Below are 26,066 nucleotides of genomic sequence, written 5' to 3'. Positions count from 1 at the left end.
ACAGAGGAAGAGGGGCCGAAGCAGAGGGGACGAAGCAGAAAGGACGAGGCAGAGGGGGCAGAGTAGCAGGGGCAGGGGGCGGAGGAAGGAGGGCAGAGGCTGAATGACAGTGGGAAAAAGGCAGAGGTAGAGAGGCAGAAGCAGAGGGGCAGTGGCATTGAGGCAGAGGCCGAGGGGGCAGAGGCCGAGGGGCAGAGGCAGAGGGCAGATGCAGAGGGGCAGTGGTGTAACACGGGGAGGGTTTCTCGACTTATCTTTCCTTCTACTCCCCCTCTACCCGTATTCTTACTTTTTGTTCTCTACACGGGACTCCAAAACTTTTACTAAAGCCAACTCCACGCCACGTGGTCCTAAGACAATTGACCGACTTAGGATTCTACAACCAGTATGACGTGACCTAGGCTTCGAGCAAAACCCTAGAGTCGCCTCCGCCGCCACCACCAGACCAGTAACACAGAGCAATGATCGAGGTCTAGATCGATCATGCTAATTAATCATTCTTGGGGCTTGATCCCCACTATAACCGATGACCTTAAGTGTGGAATAAATTACACGGTAAAGATGACTTCCGATTTGGTGTTAGAATCGGCGCCCCAATCCAACTCTGCCTCGTGTGGACCACGTGACCAGGACAAGTAAACATAAACAAATAGAAACAATAAAAATGCAAATTATTAACTAATTAATTTATTAAAAGAAAAACTAAAACAAAATCCAAATATGTTCACTCCCTGTCACTTTAACACTCCCAACTTGACCTGAGTGGCACTGAGTTGACTATCCCTATAAATAACAATAGCAACTATACCTCTATGTTTTACCAGCTAAAGATGTTGGGCTGGTCTTGGGGGGAGAGGTAAGATGGTTGACCTCCCCCAGTTGATCTGGACTCCACACTGATCTCTTCCTCGTCTGGTCTTCCCCAGACTAGAGCATTGTATCCTTCCGCATAGTCTAAGTTTTACCAAGTTACTTAGCCAGGTTTAAGTTATAACAATTAACCTCTGTTTGTACTGAATTGATCCAGACTGGTTGAATTATTTTACTGAAGTTAAATTACACAAGCATCTAACGGCAGAGCTGTTCCCGTTCCCCAAAATGGTTATTTGAATTTTGAAAAATAGTGTACATGTCAACACTGATGACCTATGACCGCCGGTCACTCCGCCTTACAACTTAGATCTGATTCGTGATGTCACTGATGGTGACTTAACTCAATAATTAGAATACTCTTGATATTGTACCCAGTAATATTATACAATACAATTTTAATACAAAATGAATAAAGGCTAATTTCTCTAACTTACTGAATACTATAGGATGATTCATTATACGCAGCTATGAACAAGGCGTCGATTATTTTCACCGCGAATTCCCCTGGGGTCAGGTCCCAGGTCACCACGCGGGCTCAGCTTCCCATTCTCTTTTGTCGATAAACCACTCTGGATAATTCTTACAACCAGCCTAGTTTGTTACAGTGGCAGAGGGACCTTTGCAGAGGGGCCAAGGCAGAGAGGCAGAGGGGCCGAAGCAGAGGGGATGAGGCAGAGGGGCACAAGCAGAGGGGCAGAGGCACTGGGGCAGAGGCAGGGGACACAGGCAGAGAGGCAGAGGGGCATTGGCAAAGGGATAGGCAGAAAGGCAAAGACAGAGAGGTAAGAGAACGAGGATCCATTACAGAGGGGCCGAGGCAGAAAGCTAATGCATTCCATTCAATAATGCAATCGTAAGTGGTAGACAGGTAACAGGGACAGCAACTGTGAGCTCACTGGGAACCCAGATAAGCTGCTAATCCCCCTGCCGTAATCTGAAGACAGCACCTCACCCAACTTCTCTTAACCCCCATCTCACTCTTCCAAAACACTCCCCCCCCCCACTCCCACTCTCCCCTACCACTGACTAAATGTACACACGCACACACACACACACACACACAAACACACACACACACACACACACACACACACACACAGGAAAACAGGAGCCTCGTAGCCTGCCTGGGGCCTCTTCAGGAAAGAGGAAGAGACTCTCTTTCCCCTCGGAAAGAGAGTCCGAGGTAACCTGAAACAGGAGGCATGTTAGCGCTGAAATGTAGAACATAATTATGAATAGGGCAAGTCATGGCACGTGGTATCTGCAAGTACAAAATAAGGGTATACAATCGGCGTGGATATATAGCCATTTTACATTAAGAGAACGGAGGAGATGCATAACATAAATATAACCAAATAAGCGACGTGAATAAACTGCAAGAGCCAAGCGAAAGTACTGTAACTACTGAGGAAACTAGGCAAAATGCAGGGCCAGGGAACGTAAAGCAAATTAAGGGCCCGCAAATACTGCAAATAGCACCTCCTGGCTGACTTTACTTAATAAATTAATTATAACTCTGCAAATAGGACATCCTGGCTGACTTTACTTAATGACGTAAGACAAGGAAAAGTGAACGAGCATACTGTAACACAGCGAACGCGAAGATTTGAACGTGCGACATGCACAAGGCTACGAATGCCTGAGAAAAATAAGTTAGGCTGGTGGCAAAATGAAACCGAGGTGATCTGAAAGCAGAGGCATGTCAGTGCTGAAATGTAGAACATAAATATGAATAAGGGCAAGGCATGTCGCGAGATGTCTGCTAGTACAAAATAAGAAACCTTCCATATAAAGTGTGAGAAAGTCTTAATTTACAGTGTCTTAGGAAGGCAAAGAATGGGAATCATTAAATATACGACGTTCCCGACGACGCTTCGACGCCGCCATCTGCTGGAGGATACCGTGCCCCAGGCAACATGGGGGCCACCCCCCTGTCCAGGGCACGGCCCCTGGAACTGGACGCCGAGGACTTAACGGACATAACGAAGTCATCCTGGATTGCCAGCGGCAACGCCGAACCCAGGGCCTGTGGTGCGTACCGTTAGACGTAAACCTGCCGGCGTCGTCGAGCTGATCTCGGGTCCTTGCTCCAACGCCGGCGTCTCCCTCCGACGAAGAAGAACAACAGACGACACAGGCGGACGGGATGGCGGACGAACGCTGAACTTACGACGTAGGAGGAATCCCTGCTACAACGGACGGGCAGGGCGCTTAAGACAAACACACCAGGCTACACCGGCCAGGCGGGAGCGCCTGGGAACCAACCTGCCGGCAACACCGGCCAGACGGAGGACATGGAGTAGCGGTCCTGGTTACCCCCCAGGCAAGCAGGGCACGAGCCTGAGGGCTTGGACGGCGGAAAGCTTGAAATAACACACCGGGCAACACCGGCCAGACGTACGTCTGGGGACTACATGCCGGACTTACAACGGCCGACGGACGTCTGGGGACATCTTGATCGGCGCCACTCTGGGGAAGACGTACCTGGGGACTCCGGGACACCGAAGGGCCTGGGGCTAACACCCCGGGCAACACGGCCGGGCGAGACGTCCGAGGGCGACGTGCCTAGCAGAGAACACACCACACACGGCAAGGACCCCGTGGCCTACCAACCACGCGCTGCCACACGGCATGCTCAGGGCCTAGACGAAAAGGGGAGGGGGGGGGGGCCCGCACACAGGCGCGGCCGTACGGGCGCAAGGCAGCCCGAGCCCCGACGTGGGAAGCCGTGGCGCGAAGCCACGTGGATTAGCACCCAAAAGGGAACAGGAAGGGCGGGACACAGCCCAACCGTGCGTGCCACGGAACGCCGTGCCACGTGGCAGCACGACCAGGCGTGTGCCCCGTAGCAGGCCCGGGCGGAGGGCCGGACCTGGCCACGAGTCGTCGCCAGGGGCGACGCTTGTCCGCTCAGGGAGACCCGACCCCTGGGGACATCCCAGGGAAGCCGGCAGACCGGCAACAGGGAACACCCGAGGGAAAAACAGGAAAGACGCAGAAGCACGCCCTGCCGGCCAGGCACGTGACGACCCGGCAAGGCATGCATGGACCCCAAGCCGGGGCCTGCCATAGGGCCGCCCACGCCTGGCCACGTGTCGCCGCCGCCGAGAACATGCACCCCGGGCGTAGGACCGAACCTGGCCACAATCCGTCGCCGACGGCGACACATGTCCTCGGACAAGGCGAAACCTGGCCCCCTGGGACACCCAGGGAACCCAGGGTAGGTTCGGTCCTACGCCTGGGGCGCATGTTCTCGGCGGCGGCGACACGTGGCCAGGCGTGGGCGGCCCTATGGCGGGCCCCGCCTCGGGGCCCATGCATGCCTTGCCAGGTCGTCACGTGCCTGGCCGGCAGGGCGTGATGTATGGGGCCCTGCAGGGGCCTCGTAGCCTGGTGGATAGCGCGCAGGACTCGTAAATCTGTGGCGCGGATTCGATTCCCGCACGAGGCAGAAACAAATGGGCAAAGTTTCTTTCACCCTAAGTGCCCCTGTTACCTAGCAGTAAATAGGTACCTGGGAGTTAGTCAGCTGTCACGGGCTGCTTCCTGGGGTGTGTATGTGTGTGTGTGTGGTGTGGAAAAAAAAAAAAAAAAAAAAAAAAAAAAAAAAAAAAAAAAGTAGTTAGTAAACAGTTGATTGACAGTTGAGAGGCGGGCCGAAAGAGCAAAGCTCAACCCCCGCAAAAACACAACTAGTAAACACACACACACACCACCCTCCCTCTCTCTCGTTCTCTCTGTTCTCTCTCTCTCTCTCTCTCTCTCTCTCTCTCTCTCTCTCTCTCTCTCTCTCTCTCTCTCTCTCTCTCTCTCTCTCTCTCTCTCTCTCTCTCTCTCTCTTGCTCTCTCTCTCTCTATCTCTCTCTTGCTCTCTCTCTATCGTTTTCTCTCTCTTGACAAGGGACAGAATTGCAGGACATAACAGGGAGACAGGGAATAGTCAAAGTGACCAAACGAAGGAACTGTTAACCCAAGTTCTGGAGGAATTCAGGAGGGTGATACATGAAATGAGGATTACAATTAACAACCTGCAAGGTGAACTGACATCAGCAAGGGAGGAGATCAAATCCCTCACAGAGAAAAATAAAGAGACCGAGCATCAGATTATCATCCAAAGGGAAGGTGTGAATGTTACATTGAAAGGAAATGCCTCTGTACCTGAAACGTTTGTGGAAAGAATGAGAAAGAGCTCAGAAGCAATGGACACAGTGAGGGAGGTAGCCATGCAAGCAGCTACCTCACAGGAAGCAGCAAAGTGCACCAGTCAGCTGATGGAGAGAAAAAAATCAGTGGTAGTTGTAGGCATCAAATAACAGGAAGGATCCAATAGGCAGGAATGGAATAGCAAGGATAGAGAGGCAGTACATGGGCTACTGAAGGGGTTACAGATAGATAGGGCTGAACAAAACATCGAGAAGGTTTTCAGGTTCAACTGGTACAACAAGGACAGAAACCGACTTGTAAAGGTGGTGTTTACAAACGAGGCCACCAAAGAGGTTATTTTAGAAAGGAAGAGTCGTCTGCAGTATGTGGAGGGATACAAAAAAGTATTCCTGCAGAGGAACAGGACGAGGAGGAGAGAGCCAGGGCAGCAGAGGCAAGGAGGAAGCGCAGGGAGAGAGGAGTAAACCAGGAAATCACAGCCCCAACACAACAGTCCCAGAGACAAGAGGGGGAATCCATAACCAGCATACCAGCAACACCAGAGGGGAGGGCAACACCACCATCCCTCTCTGCATAGAAACCCCTCCTTCCCCTCACCCTACCTGCCCCCACTCAAATGCTCACTCAACCCTCCCTTCCCCCCCATCCCATTCTGACCCTGTCACCCCTAACCCATTCCCACCATGTCCCCCTTCCCTCCTTCCCTCTCCCCCCCGTCTCCCCTCCTCCTTCATCTCATACCCTCCCTATGTCTCCTCCCCCATCACCCCGTATCCGCCATGTCTCCCCTATCTCCTTAACCCACACCCTACCTGTGCCCCTCTTCCCTTGAACCCCTAACCCTCCCCCCCCATCCCAAAATCCTCTGAGACCCTGCAAACCTCACGGATCTTCTCACCCAGGGAACAGCTTTTCACACCAGCAGAATGCTCGCCAAGAAGGAGACAAGAAAATGAACAGAAGAAAGTGACCTTCAAGGCAATGTACACTAACATAGATGGGATTACAAATAAAACAAGTGAACTCGACGAATGGGCACTAGAAGAAAACCCAGACATGATAGCACTCACAGAAACAAAGCTGACGAAAACCATAACAAACGCAGTGTTTCCACAGAACTACTATGTAGTGAGGAAAAAGAGACAAGCGAGAGGAGGAGGTGGTGTAGCTTTGCTGATAAGAAAAGGTTGGAGTTTTGAAGAGATGGTAATTCAGAACTGTGAAGGTTTCAGTGACTACATATCAGGCACCATAGCAACTGGAGGACAGAAAATTATAGTAGTAGTCATATATAACCCCCCACCGAACGACAGAAGAACCAGACAGGAATATGATAGAAACAACTTGGCCACCATCAATATAATGGAGAGAGCAGCTTCTGTGGCTAGCAGGACAAAGATCCAGACTACTAATGATGGGAGACTTCAACCATGGGAAGATAGATTGGGGGAACACAGACCCACATTGAGGACCAGACACATGGAGAGCTTAGCTGCTGGATGTGGCAACAAGAAATTTTCAAAACCAATACGTCAAGGGACCGACAAGAATGAGAGGAGAGGATGAACCAGCCTTGCTTGATCTGATATTTACCCTAAATAAGTCGGATATAAGGGAAGTTATGTTGGAAGCCCCCCTGGAAATGAGTGATCATTGTGTATTGAGCTTTGAGTACCTGGTTGAGCTAGGAATTATCACCCCCAAAAAAGAAATGGGAAACAAAGGGCTGGCGTACCGAAAGGGAAACTATAAGACGAATAAATCCCTAAGGGATATACATTTGGACACAGAACTCAGAACCAAGCCCGTACAAGACATGATGGACTATGTCACCCAAAAGTGTCAGGAGGCTGTAAGCAGGTTTGTCCCAGCCCAACAGGAAAAAACAAAGAAGCAAAAGAAGAATCTGTGGTTTAATAGGGAATGTATGAAAGCAAAGGAGCTAAACAAAAGGGCATGGAGGAACTTCCGTAATAACAGAATACCAGAAAGTAGAGAGAGATACCAGAGAACCAGGAACAAGTATGTTAGTATGAGAAGAGTAGCTGAGAAAAGGTATGAAAATTATATAGCTAATAAAGCCAAGACCGAACCAAAGCTGCTACATAGTCACATCAGGAGGAAGACAACAGTGAAGAAACAGTTGATGAAACTTAGGATGGGCGAGGACAGGTACACTGAGAATGACAAAGAAGTGTGTGAAGAACTCAACAAAAGGTTCCAGGAGGTCTTTACAATAGAACAGGGAGAAGTTACGGCGCTAGGAGAGGTGGCAGCAAACAAGGCGACCTTGGAAAGGTTCGAAATTACAAGAGATGAGGTCAAGAAGCACCTATTGGAGCTGGACGTGAGAAAAGCTGTTGGGCCAGATGAAATCTCACCATGGGTGTTGGAAGAGTGTGCAGGAGCACTTTGCTTGCCACTCTCCATAGTGTATAGTAGGTCGCTGGAAATGGGAGACCTACCAGAAATATGGAAGACTGCTAATGTAGTCCCAATATACAAAAAGGGTGAGAGACAAGAGACACTGAACTACAGGGCCAGTGTCCTTAACTTGTATACCATGCAAGGTGATGGAGAAGATTGTGAGAAAAAGCTAGTAACACATCTGGAGAGAAGCGACTTTGTGACAACCCATCAACATGGGTTCAGGGAGGGTAAATCTTGCCTTATAGGCTTAATAGAATTCTACAATCAGGTGACAAAGATTAATCAAGAAAGAGAAGGATGGGCGGACTGCATTTTTTTTGACTGTCGGAAAGCCTATGACACAGTACCCCATAAAAGGTTGGTGCATAAGCTGGAGAAACAGGCAGGAGTAACTGGTAGGGGGCTCCAGTGGATAAGGGAGTTGTCGGAAAATCCGACACCATTTAATAATATCATACAGGCAGATAATATTGCTGTGTTTTATAAACAAGTTAACCCATAAAAAATGTAACTTGTAGTGGAATTTCCGTCTATAGAAAACGGGATATCATTACCACATACTATTATAAATTCACCACCTATTATGGTGGGAATTATTCTTAAATACATTAGTCTTTGGACTTTACCATCATAAAAACATCTCATATAAATTAACTTAATTATCAGAATTAAAATAGAGTAAATGTGACCCTTCTATCACTTACTGTCATCTGGACAATGTAGGCCAGTAGCGTCAGTTGTGAGGGAGTGGTCAGCCATTGTTATTGTACTTAGACCAGAGGCATGGGAGCAATTCGGCTCCTGTTAATTTTACTTGGACGAAGTGTTATGGAAACCAAAGGTGTACCATCATCAACACGCTGTCAACAAATACAAGTTAAGTGTTCTGCCGAAACCCATTTATCTATCATTTGTGGCCATTAATGTCATTAGATAGGGTGAGCCAGTTAGAATACGAGATCGCCTCATACTAAAGGTAATTAAGCCTAGGTCTTTATGGTTCCTTGTACAGTATTTTCTCTGATATAGCTGTCATATATTAGGATTCTGGCTTCATAGCTACCGCCCTTTTGACAGGTCTAGATGAGGAAGCATGCTTTGTGTACCAGTTACTGGGTGATGGAAGCTACCTCAAAGAGGATAATTTGGTGTCTACATCCTAGTTATATCTGGTGGACTAAGGCCTGCTGAACAATAAGATAAGGAACCTCTTCAATGTTTAACAATATGTGTAGTTAATACTGTAGTTTGATTGGCTGCATATATATAAATTTAATATAAACCCCCCTAAAGTGTAGAGGATCGATTTATGAGATTATTGCAGAAATACAGTCCACTTATCATCATACAAATTGCTATCGAAGTATATAAATTAACGTAAATATAAATTCATATAAATTAAATAAATATAAATTTCACAGGTTGGTTCCCACATTATTTGGTCATCTTTGAACCGGATGACAGATTATTGGTCCTATGAACCCACATTATTGGTCATCTTCGAGTCGGATGACACATTATTTGGTCATCTTAGTACCGGATGAACCAGTTAACCAGTGGATTCATTTAATATACTAGTGCAGTGTGATTTATACAAAGCCAGCAGTCAAAGACGGCGGCGTTGCCTCGTGCGAGCTCAGGAGCCCCCATCAGTTCATTTCAGCCTCATCAGCAGTTTCATATGGTCACCCACAAATTTGGTGGCGTGTTATTCTGTGAAATGACAGCGCTAATATTGAAGCCAGCCAAATTAGTGGCTGTGTCTTCGCGAGATTGTTCACGGATTTCGTGGTGTTAAATTTCGCGAGAGATTATCTACGAATTTTGTGGAGTTTATTTCGCGAAGTCACTAATAATATTTAATACTTCTTGATAATATTAGAAGTTTCATAGAGGCTATTATCAATAATTGTGTATATTATTTCTCCAAAATAGAGAATTATTTAATATATATTGCACTAGTGATCTCAATATAATATTTACTAATTGCCAACCCACAACAGGGTAGGATATTACCATAGACTAGTTGAACTATTTATTGTTCATTCTAGTCTCATTACCATAGTCTAGTTGTACTATATTGGACAACGTAGCACCATTAATGAATGGTGCAGACCCTATTTTGGGTGTAAATTTTATCAACTCGAGTTGAGTTGTGTATATAATAATTTACTTATGATCATTACACCTTTGAGTGATTAATTAGTGTCTATACCATCCTAGGGTGATACAGAAGAGCTAACCTAAAGGTACTTCCAATGACACTGGTTTATCACTCAAATCATTAGTGTGTATGATTGTATATATATAATGTGTGTTAATTTTAAGTGCTAACCTCTAGTAGAGGTAGGATTACAGCCTAATGAGTGCAGAAATTTTACCCTAGGCTACCATCAGTGCTTGTTCAGTATTATGAGCGACCCAAGTACAAGTCCCACAAGGCTTCACCAACTAGCCAGTATGGATAATGCAGGGAGAATGAAAAGAACCCTTGCAGGTCTTAAAGGCCACTTAACAAGACAGATCAAGAAATGTGAAGATTTGTCACAACAATCACCAGTTGATTATACTGACCTGGAAAGCTATTATCAAGCAGCTGCAGGTAAATTTGAGCAAATCAAATGCCAAATAGCAACATATGTGGCTGAACTTGCCAACACCAATTTATTAGAAACAGAAATAGACGACATTATGGTTGATCTTGCGAATTATGAAGATCACACTCAGGCCACGTTACAGCCTTACGTCAAATTAATTGACCAGAACAAGGCAACAGCAACAACAACAACAGTTGCATCTAATACGAGTCAAGCAGAAGTTCGAATCCCTCCAATTAATTTACCCACTTTCTCAGGAAAAGATGAGGAAGATTGGGACGAATTTTGGAACAAATTCGTTGACCTTGTGGACTCAAAACAATCTTTACCAAAGAGTAGTAAATTCTCTTATTTGCAAGCCCAATTATCAGGTGAGGCTAAAACAGTAGTATCCCATCTGAGATTAACTAATGACGGCTATGATCTGGCAGTAAAACTCCTCAAGGATAATTATGCTGATCCAGAAGTAAGAACATCACATTTAGTTCACGAGCTGTTGCATTTACCCCCACCGGAGGCTTTTGCTGATTCACTCCAAGTCTTCAAGCTGGAGGTAGAATCATTGATCAATGCCCTCAGCCTGACAGCAGATACAAACGGGGCTGAGTGGGTCTTGAAAATAATTGTCCAGGAGAAAATACCTAGGGACATATTGAGACAAATGAGTGCTCATTACAATAAAAGTATCTTATCTATGAATGAAATATCTGAAGGTTTAAAGTCAGTAGTTCATCAATTACGAACACATGACAAATTAAAACCACCAAGTAAACCCTCAGAAACCAATAATAGTAAACCACAGAGTACCAAAGGTACTCCAAATCAATCTAGACAATATAATTCAACACCAAAGTGGAACAGTTGGAGTTTGGGCGTATATGCAGTGGGATCCTCCAAGCCTATAGTTACTGTGTCACCCAAGAACGTGACACCAAAGCGTACTGGAAGCTATGGAACATGTTTGTTCTGCAATGAGAAACATTCAATGTACCACTGCTCTAATTTTCCTGATAGTGACGCCCGTGTTGAGTGACTCAAAGATTTGCAACATTGCACGAGGTGCCTCAGGAAACATAACATCAACGACTGTGATACCCAATTACACACCTGTAATAAGTGTAACAAAAGTCAGCACCATGCAGCATTGTGCAGAGACACCAAAACAACGTCTCCAAACCCCAAAGTGGAAGATAGCATTCCCACCACAGTACAGTACTGCAAGGTGCAACAAACAAAGAGTGTCCAAACGGCAAAGTCTAAAGGTAATACGACTTTGCCTACTGCCCAAATTACCATCCTGTATAAGAGGGCCAAGGTCCATACCCGTGGGTTGTTTGACCAAGGGTCCCAGAGAACATATGTCACTAAAAGGTTGGCAGATGAACTACAATTAAGGCCTGTAGCCGAGATGTCATTCAATATCTCAGGGTTTGTAACAGATGCAGGACCTCAAGTCTACCAGGTGGTACAACCATCAGTACGTTTAGGCAGGTACGTCTGTAGAGTACAAGCCATTGTGGTGGACAAAATACCAGTAGACCTACAAGTTCAAGGTCTGAGAGCAACAGCCAAATTCCTGAGAAATAGAGGAATAAAATTGGCAGATAATATTAAGTCTGATCACCTCACTGACTTCGGTCTCCTTGTAGGGACAGACTATTGCCATCGATTCATTGGTAGCCCTACTAAATATCAGGGCATAACCATGTTAATTTCTGCAGGAGGTAAATTACTCTCAGGCCCAGTATCAAGCCTGAGGAGACATATGGCTACAGATAAACAATACCAATAGAAATCTAAATTTGTCAGCTGATTATATTTCTCCAGTAGCATTATACTAAGGAGATTACAGCTGACTATACCAACAGAGGTTGATGTTAGTATCATCATTTAAAGCTGAAGATGAGTTCATGAGGCCTCAGTGGCAAATCAGTGAACAGTAGCCTAAACAGCTACAAGTCACTGCGACCAATGTCACTGAACCCACTGCAGTCTCAGAACCATACTTTACTTTAATGATGAGCTATTCAATCTTCTGAATCAATTAACTAAATTAAACCCCAATAAATCTGATGACTGATTTGATACATTTATTATTTAATCAAGATGTATTCCATGGGCCTCAGTGTTTATATATCAGTGACCAGTTACCTGAACAAACTTCAAGTTATATCTAATGTCACTGATCTCACTGCAGTCCCTGAAACATACTTGACTGTAGTACTTGATCACATTCAGTCTTCTGGGTTAAATAATATGCAATTAGGCTTGAATTTTAGCCTTTCTAGAGTTAACAGGGAAATGAAATCGCATTAGATTTCTAACCCCTGCAACTCTAGTACGGGACATCCGTCCTGTACGAACAGACACACAAATGTGTGATTACTAACTACTAACATCAAATTAATCTAATAATCCGTAGGAGGAGTATTGGTGTTCATCTGTTCTAAATAGGACTTTGACCCGTGAGCAGCCCCCTGGGGAATTATGTCGGAAAATCCGACACCATTTAATAATATCATACAGGCAGATAATATTGCTGTGTTGTATAAACAAGTTAACCCATAGAAAATGTAACTTGTATTGGAATTTCCGTCTATAGAAAACGGGATATAATTACCACATACTATTATAAATTCACCACCTATTATGGTGGGAATTATTCTTAAATACATTAGTCTTTGGACTTTACCATCATAAAAACATCTCATATAAATTAACTTAATTATCAGAATTAAAATAGAGTAAATGTGACCCTTCTATCACTTACTGTCATCTGGACAATGTAGGCCAGTAGCGTCAGTTGTGAGGGAGTGGTCAGCCATTGTTATTGTACTTAGACCAGAGGCATGGGAGCAATTCGGCTCCTGTTAATTTTACTTGGACGAAGTGTTATGGAAACCAAAGGTGTACCATCATCAACACGCTGTCAACAAATACAAGTTAAGTGTTCTGCCGAAACCCATTTATCTATCATTTGTGGCCATAAATGTCATTAGATAGGGTGAGCCAGTTAGAATACGAGATCGCCTCATACTAAAGGTAATTAAGCCTAGGTCTTTATGGTTCCTTGTACAGTGTTTTCTCTGATATAGCTGTCATATATTAGGATTCTGGCTTCATAGCTAGCACCCTTTTGACAGGTCAAGACGAGGAAGCATGCTTTGTGTACCAGTTACTGGGTGATGGAAGCTACCTCAAAGAGGATAATTTGGTGTCTACATCCTAGTTATATCTGGTGGACTAAGGCCTGCTGAACAATAAGATAAGAAACCTCTTCAATGTTTAACAATATGTGTAGTTAATACTGTAGTTTGATTGGCTGCATATATATAAATTTAATATAAACCCCCCTAATGTGTAGAGGATCGATTTGTGAGATTATTGCAGAAATACAGTCCACTTATCATCATACAAATTGCTATCGAAGTATATAAATTAACGTAAATATAAATTCATATAAATTAAATAAATATAAATTTCACAGGTTGGTTCCCACAGGAGTACCTAAGCAATAGGAAGCAGAGAGTTAGAGTGAGGGGTGAGACCTCAGATTGGCGTGAAGTTACCAGTGGAGTCCCACAGGGCTCTGTACTCGGACCTATCCTGTTTCTGCTATACGTAAATAATCTCCCAGAGGGTATAGACTCATTCCTCTCAATGTTTGCTGACGACGCCAAAATTATGAGAAGGATTAAGACAGAGGAGGACAGCTTGAGGCTTCAAGAAGACCTGGACAAGCTACAGGAATGGTCGAACAAATGGCTGTTAGAGTTTAACCCAAGCAAATGTAATGTAATGAAGATAGGGGTAGGAAGCAGGAGACCAGATACAAGGTATCATTTGGGAGATGAAATACTTCAAGAGTCAGAGAGAGAGAAAGACCTGGGGGTTAATATCACGCCAAGCCTGTCCCCTGAAGCTCATATCAAGAGGATAACATCAGCATCATATGCCAGGTTGGCTAACATAAGAACGGCCTTTAAAAACTTGTGTAAGGAATCTTTCAGAACATTATATACCACATATGTCAGACCAATCCTGGAGTATGCGGCTCCAGCATGGAGTCCATATCTAGTCAAGCATAAGACTAAATTGGAAAAGGTTCAAAGGTTTGCCACCAGACTAGTACCCGAGCTGAGAGGTATGAGCTACGAAGAGAGACTACGGGAATTAAACCTCACTTCGTTGGAAGACAGAAGAGTTAGGGGGGACATGATCACCACATTCAAGATTCTCAAGGGAATCGACAGGGTTAATAAAGACAGGCTATTTAACACAAAGGGGCACACACACTAGGGGACACAGGTGGAAACTGAGTGCCCAAATGAGCCACAGAGTTATTAGAAAGAACTTTTTTAGTGTCAGAGTGGTTGACAAATGGAATGCATTAGGAAGTGAAGTGGTGGAGGCTGACTCCATACACAGTTTCAAGTGTAGATATGATAGAGCGCAGTAGGCTCAGGAACCTGTACACCTATTGATTGACGGTTGAGAGGCGGGACCAAAGAGCCAGAGCTCAACCCCCGCAAGCACAACTAGGTGAGTACTGGGGTTAGTGTAGACTAACAAACGCTAGGGAAAAGAAAGGGATCAAGCAGGATGGTAAGAAAACAGAACACAGGTGGAGGAGAGGAACAGGTCGAGTCATACATGGAGATGACTATTCACGCATGGAGGGAAATCACTGAGGAACTGAAAGACATGAGAGGACTCATAAATAAACTGCAGAATGAACTAAAGGCAGCGCAAGAAGAGATAACAAACCTTAAATAAGGATCTCCTCAGACTGTGGCCCAGGGGACCAACCCGAAGGCACCAGGAGATACAGCAATGGCAGGGACCCCTACAATAAGTGCCACCTTTGCTGAAATGCTGAAGAGCCCAGGAGCAATGGCCACAGTCAAGGAAGTTTTAATGAAAGCAGTAACCTCACAGGAGGCAGCTAGATGCACGAGGCAATTACTGGAAAGGAAAAGAACTGTAGTAGTGATAGGTGTTGAGGAATAAGAGGGTTCCACAAGGGAAGAATGGAGGTCTAAGGACAAAGCTACAGTGGGAGGGATACTAAAGGAGATAGGTCTGGAAGGGGCTGAAACAGACATAGAAAAGATTTTCCGGATTGGCCAGTACAACAATGACAAAGATCGGTTGATCAAGGTAGTGCTCAAAAACGAGGGCATCAAAGTGGACATACTAGCAAAAAAGAGCAAACTGAAATATGTAACGATTTACAGACAGATATTCCTTCAGAGGGACATGACCAGGACAGAGATAATACAGGCAGCAGATGCAAGGAAAAGGCGCAGGCAGAGGGAAGGGAGCCAGGGAACCTCAACCCCCAACCCAGCAATCCCAGTGGGGAGTGTGGAACCCCAACCCAGCACCTCGGGAACCTCAGAGGGGACTGAAACATTCCAACGCACTACTCTATAGGTGGGGAGCTCCACCATTCCACCCAATTCCACCCTCCCTCCCTTCCTCAAGTACCCCCTTCCCTCCCACCCCCTGGTCTTCCTCCTTCCCCAAGCCGGCCCAGACACGAACTAAGTCCTCCATCCCCCACCCCAGTTTTAAGCCATCCTCCCCCTACCCCCTCTTCCCCACCCCCACCCCCACCTCCCTCAGAACCCCTGGTAACTACCCGACAGGAGAATGAGCCTACCCAAGCAGCAATGCCCATGGAACAGCATCCTGCACTATAAGGGAGGGTGGGTGAAAATGGACATAGAAAAGTGAGCTTCAAGGTAATGTACTCAAACATCGATGGGATTACCAACAAGGCAAGTGAACTGGCAAAAAGGGCGCTGGAAGAAAACCCAGATGTAAATGGAATCACAGAAACAAAATTGTCAGCAGTCATAACAAATGCTGTGTTTCCAAAGGACTTTTCTATAGTAAGGAAAGAGAGAGAGAGACAGGAGAGGAGGAGGAGGAGGAGTGGCTCTGCTGATAAGGAAGGACTGGAGCTTTGAAGAGATGGAAATTCCGGGCTGCGACGGATTCAGAGATTACATAACAGGAACTATGGCAATAGGTGGACCTAAGATAATAGTGGCAGACATTTACAACCCTCCATTAAATGACAGAAGACCCAGACAAGAGTTCGACAGAAACAACATGGCTACTATTAACATAATAGAAAGTGCAGCTTCAGTTGCTTGCAGGAATGGATCCAGATTCGTAATAAGGGGGGATTTCAACCATGGAAAGATAGACTGGGAGAATGGGGACCCACATGGAGGTGAAGACACATGGAGATCTAAACTTTTGGAAGTGAGTACAAGGAACTTTCTGAGCCAACATGTCAAGGGGCCCACAAGAATGTGAGGAAATGACGACCCAGCTAGACTCGACCTGATTTTCACCTTAAATGGCTCAGAAATATGGGAAGTCAAATATGAAGCCCCCTTAGGAATGAGTGACCACAGTGTATTGATATTTGAGTATCTGGTAGAATTAGGGATAACCTATCCATGGACGGGATTGGAAGGAAAAAGACTAAATTACCGAAGAGGAAAATATGATGAGATGAGGAACTTCCTAATGGGAATACCATGGGAAACAGAACTCAGAGAAAAGACTGTACAGGATATGAATGATTATGTCACTCAGAAGTGTCAGGAGGCTGCAGACAGGTTTATCCCAGTCCAAAAAGTAAAAAATGAGAAGCAACAGAAGAATCCGTGGTTCAACCAGGAATGTGCAGCAGCAGAGCAACTGAGTAAAAGAACATGGCGAAACTACAGGAACAACAGAACACCAGAGAGCAGGGAGAGATACCAGAGGGCAAGAAATGAGTACATCAGAGTGAGGAGAGAACCTGAGAGGCAGTACGAAAATGACATCGCGAGTAAAGCTAAGACCCAACCAAAACTGCTGCACAGCCACATCAGGAGGAAAACAGCAATGAAGGAACAAGTGATGAAACTGAGAAAAGGGGAGAACAGATACACAGAAACGGCAAAGAGGTGTGTGAACAACTCAACAAGAGATTCCAGGTCTTCACAATAGAAAAAGGAGAGGTCCCTGCACTAAATGAAGAGGCAAACCGAACAACCTTGGTGGAAATTTACCTCACCAGTGATGAGGTCAAAAGGAATCTGTTGGAGCTGAATGTGTCAAAGGCTGTTGAGCCTGACAGAATCTCACCGGGTATTCTAAAAGAAGGTGCAGAAGCACTAAGTGTACTGCTCTCAATGGTGTATAACAGGTCACTGGCAACAGGAGACCTTCCGGAAAGCTGGAAGACTGCTAATGTAGTCCCAATTTACAAAAAGGATGGCAGGCAAGAGGCACTGAACTACAGGCCACTTTCCCTAACTTGTATACCATGCAAGGTGATGGAGAAGATTGTGAGGAAAAGACTCGTAGAGCATCTGTAGGGAGACAGCTTTGTAACACACCACCAGCATGGGTTCAGAGATGGTAAATCGTGCCTCACAGGCCTAATAGAAGTCCATGACCAAGCAACACAAATTAGGCAGGAAAGAAAAGGGTGGGCAGACCGCATTTTCTTGCACTGTCAGAAAGCCTTTGACACAGTACCTCACAAAAGGCTGCTACAAAAGTTGGAGCAGCAGGCAGGTGTAAAAGGTAAGGTGCTCCAGTGGATAAGGGAGTATCTAAGCAATAGGAAACAGCGAGTAACGGTGAGGGGGGCGGCATCAGAGTAGCGAGATGTCACCAGCGGGGTTGCACAGGGCTCTGTACTCGGACCCATCCTGTTTCTAGTATATGTAAACGAACATCCAGAGGGTATAGACTCATTCCATTCAATGTTTGCTGACGATGCAAAAATTATGAGAAAAATCAAAACAGATGAAGATAGACAGAGACTACAGGACGAACTGGACAAACTGGAGGAATGGTCTAGAAAATGGCTGCTAAAGTTTAACTCAGGAAAGTGTAAAGTAATGAAATTAGGCGAAGGGAGTAGATGGCTGAATACAAGGTACCATCTGGGAGGTGAAATCCTACAAGAGTCAAATAGAGAGAAAGATCTGGGGATTGATATCCCACCGAACCTGTCCCCAGAGACCCACATCAAAAGGATATCATCAGCGGCATGTGCTAGACTGGCCAATATTTGAACTGCCTTTAGAAACTTGTGTAAGGAATCGTTCAGGACCCTGTATACCAATCCTGGAGTATGTAGCTCCAGCCTGGAGTCCATACCTAGTTAAACACAAGACGATGTTAGAGAAGATTCAGAGGTATGCCACCAGACTGGTCCCGGAACTGAGAGGAATGAGTTACGAGGAAAGGCTAAAGGAGCTAAACCTCACAACCCTGGAAAACAGAAGAGTAATGGGAGACATGATAACCACCTAAAAAAATCTAAGGGAATTGACAGGGTGGACAAAGACAAACTCTTTAGCACGGGTGGAACACGATCAAGGGGACACTGGTGGAAACTGAATACCCAGATGAGCCAAAGAGACGTTAGACAGAATCTTTTCAGTGTCAGGGTAGTAAACAAATGGAATGCATTAAGTAGTGTTGTGGTGGAGGCAGACTCCATGCACAGTTTCATATGCAGATATGATAGAGCCCAATAGGCTCAGGAATCTGTACACCAGTTGATTGACAGTTGAGAGGCGGGACCAAAGAGCCAGAGCTTAACCCCCGCAAACACAACTAGGTGAGTACATACATACATACATACATACATACATACATACATACATACATACATACATACATACATACATACATACATACATACATACATACATACATACATACGTACATACATACATACATATGTGTAACCTTTAACCTTCCTCTCTCTATCTCCTCTCTCTCTATCCTCTACCTCTCTCCTCTCTCTCACTCTCTCTCTCTCTCCCCCTCATAGGGAAAACATGGCAGGGACACGAACTCGGGGAGACAAACGCAGGATGACAATCGCGGCTGGAACAAACTCAGAGGATGGGGTGGAACAGGAAGACTGGATGAAGGAAGTATTCCAGCAAATGCGGAATGAATTCAATGAAGGACCGAGGGTAATGAGGGAGACAGTAGCCAACCTGCAGGATGAACTAAGGGCAGCAAAGGAGGAGATAAGATGCCTAAAGAGACTCCTCCGCAATACCAGACACAAACCATACCTCAGGGAGATGGGAATGCTACTGGAGGGAACCACCACAACTCAGCTCTCATTTGCTGAAATGCTTAAAAAGAACCCTGAAGCTAGGACACGTCGAGAGCCAAACTATTGGAGAGGGTGACTAGATTCTTTTTAACCCAGCATGCCGGAGAACCCACAAGGATGAGAGGAAATGACGAACCAGTAAGATTCGACCTAGTCTTCACTCTGAACGACTCCGACATAAGAGAAATCGGTTTTGAGAACCCAGTAGGAATGAGCAACCACAGTGTACTGGTGTTTGAGTACCTGATTGAAGAAGGGTTATTAAACTCGAGGAGGGATACTGAAACCAAAAGGTTAGCATACCGAAAGGGAAACTATGAGGAGATAAGAAAATTCCTAACAGATATAGCATGGGAAACAGAGCTCAGGGGAAAGACGGCCCATGGTATGATGGACTACATCACGCAGAAGTGCAAGGACGCAGCAAACAAGTTTGTCCCAGTCCAAAAGGAAAACAGTGAAATGAAGATGAGAAACCCATGGTTTAATCAGAGATGTAGGCTAGCTAAGCAGCAACGTAAAAGGGCATGGAGAAACTATAGGAATAACAGGACACTGGAGAGCAGAGAAAGATACCAGAATGCCAGGAATGAATATGTCAGGATGAGAACAGAAGCAAAAAGACATTACGAAAATGACATCACAAGCAAGGCAAAGACTCAGCTTAAATTGCTCCACAGCCACATCAGGAGAAAAACAACAGTAAAGGAACAGGTTATGAAATTAAGGATAAGGGCAGAAGGATTCACTACAAACGACAAGGAAGTGTGTGAGGAACTGAATAGGAATTTCCAGGAGGTCTTCACCTTTGAGCAAGGAGGCATTCCAGAGATAAGATAGAGAGAATAGCTAACCAGGAACCACTGGAAGAGTTTGAGATTACCAGCGGGGAAGTAAGGAAGTGTTTACTAGAGTTGGATGTGACAAAGGCTATAGGCCCAGATGGAATCTCCCCTTGGATACTAAAGGAAAGACCAAAAGAACTGTGCCTACCATTCTCCATAGTGTATAACAAATCCCTGGCAACAGGGGAACTGCCAGATATTTGGAAAACAGCTAACGTAGTCCCGATATACAAGAAAGGGGATAGACAGGAGGCACTGAACTGCAGGCAAGAGTCCCTAACCTGCATACCATGCAAGCTGATGGAGAACGTTGTGCAAAGAAAGCTAGTGGAGAACCTGGAGCGAAAGAACTTTGTAACACAACATCAACATGGGTTCAGGGATGGCAGGTCCTGCCTCACAGGGTTACTTGAATTCTACGACCAGGCAACATAAATAAGGCAAGAAAGAGAAGGGTGGGCAGACTGCATATTTTTGGATTGTCAGAAAGCCTTTGATACAGTGCCACACAAGAGGCTAGTGCGAAAGTTGGAGACGCAGGCTGGAGTGAAAGGAAAGGTACTCCATTGGATAAAGGAGTACCTAAGCAACAGAAGACAACGTGTCTGTGTGAGGGGTGAAGTCTCAGATTGGCGAGACGTTACAAGTGAAGTCCCGCAGGGGTCAGTCCTTGGTCCTATACTGTTTCTGATATATGTAAATGATCTCCCAGAGGATATAGAATCGTTTCTCTCAATGTTTGCCGATGATGCAAAAATTATGAGAAGGATTGAAACTGAGAACGATAGTAGGAGGCTACAAGATGACCTAGACAGACTGAGTGAATGGTCCAACAAATGGCTGTTGAAGTTCAACCCGAGTAAATGCAAAGTAACGAAACTAGGCAGTGGAAACAGGAGGTCAGACACAGGATACAGAATAGGAGATGAAGTACTTAATGAAACGGACAGAGAGAAAGATCTAGGAGTTGATATCACACCAAACCTGTCTCCTGAAGCCCACATAAAAAGAATAACGTCTGCGGCATAAGCAATGCTGGCTAACATCAAAACAGCGTTCAGGAACCTGTGTAAGGAATCATTCAGAATCTTGTACACCACATATGTAAGACCAATCCTGGAGTATGTGGCCCCAGCATGGAGCCCGTACCTTGTCAAGCACAAGACGAAGCTGGAAAAAGTCCAAAGGTATGCCACTAGACTAGTCCCAGAACTAAGAGGCATGAGTTACGAGGAAAGGCAGCGGGAAATGCACATTACGACAGTGGAAGACAAGAGTAAGGGGGAGACATGATCACAACCTACAAAATCCTCAGGGGAATTGACCGGGTAAACAAGGATAAACTATTCAATACCTCAAATGTATTGCAGTGACAGCTTGAATAGTAATTTAACAAAGAATAATAGGAACAATACAGCATATTGCTAGCACATATAAGAAGACAATGATCACAATGGTAAAGATGATTAGATTAAGTACATCAAGATTGGGTAACACCAGATACAGAACAATTTTAAAGAACAGAGTAGAAAACTATGAAGATGAAATTAGGTACTTAATTGTATTAATTAAGTAGTAATAATACACTTAATAAGTAATAATAAACTTAATAAACTAATAGTGTTTATTATAATTATATATCCCATACCCATCCTGTGGGCAGTAGTGGACCCAATATACTTATCCTGTTGGTGGTAGTGGACCCATGCCCATCCTGTGGGCGGTAATGGACCCCATACCCATCCTGTGGGCGGTATTGGACACCATACACATCCTGTGGGTAGTAGTGGACCCCATACCCATCCTGCGGGCGAAAAAGGACTCCATACCCATCCTGTGGGCAGTATGTGTACACCCCATACCAATCCTGTGGGCAGTAGTGGACCCCATGCCCATCCTGTGGGTGGTAGTGCCCCCCCCCCCCCCATACCCATCCTGTGATGGTTATCAACCCAATACTCATCATGTGAGCGGTAGTGGACCTCAAATCCATTCTGTGGGCGGTAGTGGACCCCATACTCATTTTGTGGGTGGTAGTGGAGCATATACACATCCTGTGGATGGATGTGGCCCCCATACCCACCCTGTGGGTGGTATTGGACCCCACCAATTCCAGCACTGCTCCTCTGCATCGAGTCGGTAACACTACCTGCTGCTTCACTCCTAGTGCCTCCATATCGGCCTCTTTCCTCACTGGCCTCCACTGTCTCATCAGCATCCCCTCTTCTAAGTAGAAGTGCGTAGCAGTCTCGGGTCCAGCGCGACCTCCCTCGGCCTCTAGTATAAACTCGGGAAACTCCTCCCGCTGCAGCTCGCCCAGTCGCATGCGATCAAACTCAAGAGGGCTGGTGAGGGATATCTGTACTCCATCATCTGGGTTCCCACCATTCTTCAGCTGTCCTCTGGGTTTCTTGAAGAGTTGATCAATTCCTAGACCGCCAGGCATATCCTCTCCAGCCGGACCAGATCCCTTCGTTTCGCTTTCGATACTTTGTCTTGGAAATACTGCGCACACAGGGAACGCTCCCTCAGCGATCTCCCTCGCATTTCCCCATGTGTCCGACGCGCTGCCTCCCTTTCTATAGTGTTCCAAACACTCCTCGCCTTTAACGATGTTTGGGAGTACACATCCCCCACATGAGTCATTTCTCAGAATGACCTGGGCCTCCATCTTAGGCATCGAGGTGCAGACCCCCACCACAAGGGTCTTGCAGCCATAGTCAGACTCTAAAATCACCCTCGTGAAGGGGCATTCTCACAGGGCCACCCACAGTGGTCACCATGGCTACCCCCACACTGGTGTCCTTATAACCCTCAGGGAATAGGGTCTCACTCACTAGGGTAAAGTTCGCCCCAGTATCTCTTAACATCTTTACCGGAATGGGGTCGGCCTCCTTTATCTTCACAGTACCTTCACAAATAAAAGGATGAAATTTTTCCTCCATTTCTAGTGGAGATCCGTTCAAAACATTCTTGGCTCCTTGGTCGCCCATTCTGACCAGTGCCACATTTTCGCATTGCCTGGAGCGACCACACTCACGTGCCAAGTGTCCACGCCCACCACAACTAAAACACCTGCCTTTCCTGGGAGGCGACTCTCCACCGGTCACTCGGGTAACGCTCTCGGAAACCGCCGTCCCCTGGGTCCTCCTCGCGCCCCTGGTCATCATCTCCCTGGTAGCGTTCCTCGCTCCAGCACCAGTCCTGGCTTTTCCCCCTTGGGGTCTCTTTACCAGTTCCCCTGAACTCTTGGACCAGTTTACCTCGCTGGGTAAACTACTCTTGTGAGAGTCCCCCCGCCCGTCCTCGCTCCTCTTGAACTCTTGAAGTTTTCCCCAAACCTTGGGTAACGAGTGCCTGGGCAGTCCCGCCTTCCTGAGATGTAGTGCCTCTTCTATTATGTCAGCTCCGTCTGCAGCAGCCTTAAGTTCCTTAATACCTGCCTCCTTTATTCTGACCTTGATTTCTGGATGGAGCATCGACATGATTCTTTTACATCACAATCAACTGTTTCAGCCCCTCCATTGTCTCTACCTCTTCGGCCCTCAGCCATCGTAGGAACCTGCGCTCCATGTCCCACGCAGTTTCAGCATACGATCTTCCGGATGCCCTTGTGCACTTATGGAAGCGTTTCCTGTAAACCTCCGGGGTCAGTGTACACGAGTGGAGCACTGCTTTCTTGATCATGTCGTATATGGCACACTCCTCGATGCCCAACATGTTATAAGCCTCCCTGGCCTCCCCAGTCAATCTACTCTGGGGAGGCCAGAGGTAAAATGGCCACCCAGTGCCGCCTGTGGTTTCTTATTTGTTTCTTATGTATTTCCATAAAATAGTTGTTTTAACAGCTTCTGGATCCTTGAGAAATCATGCACAAAGTCACATAGGCAACCAAGGGCCCTATGGTCCTACATGATCATAGATGGCATTGTCTTGTAGGATCCAGATGTATAATGAATCTGTAGTGATTTTGATATGATTTAGATATGATTTAGATATAGAAATAATACATTTCTTAGATAATAATATAGATATAGTGGGTAAAAATTTTCCACAGTGGATAAGTCATGCACTATTATCAAATGTGAGATCACGCTGATCACGTGAACAACAGGTGAGAGTAACCTGCCTGCCCAAATATGGTAGTGTTGGAGAATCATCACAGTGGATGAGTCAGACACTATTATTAGATATGAGATCACCCTGATCACGTGAACATCAGGTGACCTAAACCCTTTCCCATTGGTGGAGAAAAATTTTCAACCAATAAATTTTAAATTTTTTAAATTTTGCCCTGAGGGGCGAGTTTATTGGGCAGCGCCACTCATCTTGTGAGTGGACACACCGTCATAGCAGCATGTACAACACTCCCCAATAGGAAGAAAACCCGCTGGGTTGTTCATCCTGTCACCTGTACCCAGACACAGCTGGGACTGGCTTAACTGTCTCAAGTGAACAGCTCCTCAAACAAGAAGATTAACATCTATCAACCCTTAAAAGCTTACGTTATCTTGCGGGTGCAAAATGGGGAAATCTTTTAAGAACAGTATCAATATTTGACAAATAGTGTTTTCCTAACGCAAACAATGTGGGGTTTATTATTCTACACATATTCCTAATGTCTCTCAGGTGTTCACATTCACGTAGATAGTGGTCAAGGCGGTGTCCATTACTCTCACCACAGATTCTGCAACTTCGCTGATCAACTGTTGTTTCCATTCCAAATCTCCATGGATATTTGTATCCAAGACGGATTCTAGCTATTACTGATTCTCTCTCTCGTCCTTCGGCCATAATGACTGGGATTGCCAGCTGCAACCATGTTGTACCATCGTACAGATTCACTGGTTTGTGCTTCTATCATCCTTTCTTCAGTTACCTTGTCACGGTGATGTTGCCTGATAATACCTCTAATTTGTAGTAGAGTCTTGGGTATGAAGTATTCAATATGGTCTCCTTCAGCGCCTTCAGCAGCCAGCACATCTGCTCGTTCATTCCCACATATTCCAACATGGGAGGGGATCCACAGAAACTTGATGACTCTTCCCTGATTGGTTAGTACTCTCACAGCTCTCTTAATTTCAGCGACTATTGCAAGATTTTCTGCCTGATTTTTACTTAGGCTTTGCAGTGCTGCTTTTGAATCGGTGCAAATCACTGCACCATTAGTGTTCCATTCAAGAAACCTTAACGCCATAACAATGGCAGTTAGCTCTGCTTGCGTTGAAGAGGCATAGTTCTCAATACGCGCGGCTCTTCATTTCTGCGTTGGAAAGTATTATCCTTGATTACCGTGTATGCTGCACCAGCCCTGCCATTGACAGGATTAGATGACCCGTCAGTGTAGATTTGATCAAGTTCATCTCCGGCTTCTTTATAAATTTCCTCGAGATACTTGTGCCTCATTTCTTGTGGTATCATGTTGGATTTTTTCTTTGCCATTTCATTGATGATGATCTTGCATGAGTCATCCTCCCAGGGAGGTAACCTCTCTACAGGCAGGAGCTCATGGGCTTGCTCAAGTAGGTGAAGCTCTTCAAGGTAGCAGACTGATCTGTGATGCCATTTTTTGCTTTTCCTGTGTCCCCCTGAAAGTAGCACAGAGCTCAGTTTTTTCTTAGCAATATCATTGTAATGGGGATCTCTGGCTATCCTAATTGCAAACTTAGCATTCAGCTCCTGAATTCTGCTTTTAACACTGGGAAGGGACAACTCCTCTCGTAGATTAGACGTTTTGGCAGTTCTTGGAACTCCAAGAATGATTGTCATGGCTTCATTTTGAATGCTTTCAAGCCTTTTCATATCGCTTAGGGAGTAGGTGCACAGAACTGGTGCGGCATAGTCTATGACGGAGCGCACATAGGCTGTGTACATCATTTTAAGAACGGCAATAGAGGCTCCATGTCCATTCCAGGTCATAGCTTTCAGTGCCCTGAGTCGACTTTTGCATGTTCCTATGAGTTGATTGAGCTCCTCTTTCTTTCCCTTGTTAGAGCTGAC

This window comes from Procambarus clarkii, chromosome 51 (assembly GCF_040958095.1).
Source record: "Procambarus clarkii isolate CNS0578487 chromosome 51, FALCON_Pclarkii_2.0, whole genome shotgun sequence".
NCBI classification, from domain to species: Eukaryota; Metazoa; Arthropoda; class Malacostraca; order Decapoda; family Cambaridae; genus Procambarus; species Procambarus clarkii.
Note: the sequence above shows the minus strand (reverse complement) of the source record.